This window comes from Schistocerca serialis, chromosome 6 (genome assembly GCF_023864345.2).
Source record: "Schistocerca serialis cubense isolate TAMUIC-IGC-003099 chromosome 6, iqSchSeri2.2, whole genome shotgun sequence".
Classification (NCBI taxonomy): domain Eukaryota; kingdom Metazoa; phylum Arthropoda; class Insecta; order Orthoptera; family Acrididae; genus Schistocerca; species Schistocerca serialis.
Genome location: NC_064643.1, coordinates 324,206,049 through 324,210,379, shown reverse-complemented (window position 1 = coordinate 324,210,379; position 4,331 = coordinate 324,206,049).

Below are 4,331 nucleotides of genomic sequence, written 5' to 3'. Positions count from 1 at the left end.
ATGTGACCCTCCTTGGCTGCTCTGACCCACTAAATTCAGCTGAAGTCTGCTGACTGGCTAACCAGAAACGCCGATGTTATGTTTTGCGCTGACCGAGTCTTGGTGACGAAATGTTTTCACTGCGGCCTCCTCGTGTCGACATTGCCGTAATGCAGCGAGACAGCTTCACTCTGAGGCTTGAAAATTTTATCCGTTTTACTGCCCTGTACAAGGGTGGCACGCAACAGCTAGTTAAATGAAGACCAGGTATCAGGCTACCAAAAGTCAATGCGTGCAGATTTATGCTTTCTGTCGTACAAATCTCATCACTCCGCCCTCCTTCAACCTCTCACAGCTTGGAAGATCTACTTCCACGACAGACTAATAAAACGTAGCTGAAGCACTGACTGACAACTGTTCAGAAGACCGGATAAAACTGCTGCGGAGATGGCATGCCTAGAAGGCGATGTAGTCGACACCACTTGTTGCCGGAGGGGAAGAAAAAAAAACTGTTTCGTTAGTCACTTCTGCTGGAAACTAGTCAAGTAAATTCGGAAGTGCTCTCCAGAACACAATATCAAGCGAATATTCTCTCCACTGACTTGTGGCTGTGACTGGAAAACGACCTGGGCCCCCGAATATGTTGAGTCCACCTCATACCGTGCCAGTCAAGGAAAAATTACATAGGACCGACGATACGAAACATACAAGAAAGATGTAAAGATATCCAGCATCACACGTATAAACGACTAACAAAATTAAACTGCGTCTGGACGGAAGTGCTGGAGATGCAACTAAATAAAGACAGACATAAACGGATAAGTAAATTCTTACACTCAGATATTTTGCTTTTACAGTAGGACGACCTGTCCGTGCTACGCAAGCTGAAAAATACATATACTCCTTGTCTCGAGACGTACGTCCTCCTACATTAAAAATGGTTCAAATGGCTCTGAGCACTATGGGACTTAACATCTGTGGTCATCAGTCCCCTAGAACTTAGAACTACTTAAACCCAACTAACCTAAGGACATCACACACATCCATGCCCGAGGCAGGATTCGAATCTGCGACCGTAGCAGTCGCGCGGTTCCGGACTGAGCGCCTTAACCGCGAGACCACCGCGTCCGGCCCTCCTACCTGTTAGCATCTGGATCATAGGATGGGGAGGCTGGAAACCAGATGAGAAAGTAGAAGTACAATGACCCCTGGATGGCGCACAATTGCCCAGGGAAGACACCCTCTGTCACCATACATCAGATATAGATATGAGGAGGTATTGCATTTGCAGCATGATTCCTTAACTCCACCGACAAAATTTCTGCGGACATTCAGCAGCAATATCTCTGAATTTTGTATGACGTACCGGTGCTCTTTAATTGTAATCCATTAGAAACTACCTGGCTGATTGAAACCGTTTGCGGACTGGAACTTGAGGCCCTGATCATTAGCTTTCGCAGGCAAATGCTCTATCAGCTGAGCTACCGAGTACGACTCACGACCCGCTACACAGGTTTACTTGCTAGTACCTCTCCGACTACCTCCAACACATCACAGAAGTTCTCCTGACTGACTTGCTGGACTAGCACTCCTTTTTTGAAAGGATGTTGCGGAAACTTGGCTTAGCCAAGGCCTGGAGACTCTTTCCAGAGTGAAATGTAGAGTCTGGAGCGGAGTGTGATCTAATAATAAACTTTCTGGAACATCAAAGCTGTGTGCCGGAAAGGGACTCGAAGCCAGGACCTTTGTCTTTATCGGGCGAGTACCCTATGAACTGAGATACCGAGGCACGACTCATAATTATAATCAGTAAGTTTCGTATGAGCACACTCTCCGCTGCAGAGTGAGAATTTCATTCTAAAAATAAGCGTCCAGGCTATGGCTATACCATGTCTCCGCAATATCCTTAGGGAGTGCTAGTCCTGCAAGTTAGGCGGGTGAACTTCTGTGAAGTCTGGAAGGCCGGATATGACGTGCTGGTGGAATTAAAGCTGAGAGTATGGACGGTGAGTCGTGCTCTGGTAGCAAAGTTGGTAGAGGACTTGTCCGTGATAGGAAAAGTTCCTGGGTTCGAGTTTCTGTCCGGGACGCAGTTTTAGTCGGTAGGAAGTTTCATATTGCGCACACTCGACTGCGGTATTGTTTTTCACCCCGATTACTTTTACAAGAGTCGAAAATGTAATAATATTGAATCATCGGAAAGTACAACATAAACCGTTCACTCCAGTTTTCTGTGTGCGCTAGACAGACGAGCCAAACCATACTTACCATTTAATAGCGTAGTGAGCTACCCTTTAAGCACAATACAGCAGTGACTCTGCGCCGTGTCCGTTCGAGAGTTCCTTGGTAGGAAGCTGGAGCTATGCTGTACCGGACATCTATGCACACTTCACGCAAATCACATGAGCTACACGCCGCTAGTTTCTCAGGGAGGAACTGGATCCAAACAGCGTCCCATATATGTTCCATCGGGTTTTGATCAAGTGCATTTGATGGACGTAATCACGTTCCTTAAACCAATGCAGCGCGATTCTGTCCTTGCGATAAGGACAATTATCCTTTCATAAGGTCATCGCCGTTGAGGAAAACATCAGCCTTGAAGGAGACAGTAATGGTCAAGTAGTCCACAGATTACTACCACAAATGCCATAGAAGCTTAGCTGAATTTCTCCTATTACACACTTCCCTCACCGACCTGCGTCCGTGGGGCGGTTCGTCTGTGGAGCATTCCGCAATGCCCCATTTTGTTTCAGGGTAGGCAGTGTCATCCGGTGGGCTAAATGGGTCTTTAAATTAAACTTTGGAATATTCCACCAACCAAAAGAAAATTTTATTTCATAAAGACACTAATGAAACGCGTCACAAATTAAATCAATAAAAAAATGTTTGCAACCGTAACTGGCTACTCATTCTTGAAAACACTAATATGTATTTACAAACCGCACTGTACTGCAACCGTGTGGTCATCAACTGACACGAAACAACGAAAGGGAAACACATGGTACAAGCGCAGTTACTTGTTCTGGCTAGATGTCTTGTGTGACCAGATCAACCTCCAAGAGCATTGTTCATCGTTTAAACATTATGTCAGAACTAAATCAACTTCTGAATCCTATCTGAATTGTAACGACTGCTCATGCCAATAATCTACTGCGATTACTGGGCAGGCCCTCACTGTGATATCTGAAAGCCGATTCTCTCTCTCTCTCTCTCTCTCTCTCTCTCTCTCTCTGTCTATCTCCACCGTCCACCACGCCAGTCCATACCACGTCCTAGATATTGCACAACCGACTGTCATTTCTGGTACTGCCAGATGTACCCTTCGCTATACACCTTTAGTTAGCACGCGTCGATGTAGATATTTTTTGCCTCGGGGCAGTCCGTGGTCAGCGATAAATACTTGTCTGAGCGCACATCTGCGTGACGTCATCAGTGTAACGTTAATTGATGGCAGACAAAACCGCATACTGTGCCACAGATTTTGTCAGACTTCTTTGACCAAACTGCTTCACTGGAGCTATTACATGACCACAAAATTTTTCGTCATTGCTGTTCAGGAATGGATGGAATACGTAACAACAGCGTAAGTTGCTGGCGAGCGCGCTGTCTGAAAAGAAAGAGAAATGGAAACGATTGTTTCTGAAACCTTGGATAGCGAGAGGAGAAGCTCTCAGTGTTCTCCAGAATTTGTTTCGTGAGGTACTGTGAGAGGACTTAAAGAACAACGAAAATTGTTTGAGAATGGGCGACCATGCCTCACGGAAGCCTCTCGAAAACAGCCCCTCATATTTGCATACATGACAGTCATTTAAGAAATGCCATTTCTTAATTTCGTACTTGTTTATGGAAATACTGAAAGGGAGTCATTCACGATTTAATTTATGGAACACTGCACTTGCTACGTATTTTTTTCATGTTTAATATGACACTTTTCGAGAATACATTCTCATTATCGGAAGGAAGAATTCAAAAAGGTTTTTTATTCGCTGTTTATATGTGTGTTGATCTCCTTCTCTTGCCCTTCAGTTACGTTTTAATGGTTTACTGCAGTCGGATGTATTTCTCTTGTCCGATTTTCCAAAACATCACATAACATAGCTATGTAGATATTTGTACTTCATCATGTGAATAAATTCTCGCAAAGCAAGGGCATGAAGACGTAAACGAGTCAGTGTTTCATTATTTAAATCACGAAAGCTGTGTCTCATGGATAAGTTAAGATTTTTAGCAATAGACGAAACCTAATCCAGTTTGCAATATAGTACTCGAATCCTATAGCGTACCATCTTACGTATTATTCCACAAACAGATGTACCAGTACGTAAATCGCCTTATGAGGAATTTATGATGGT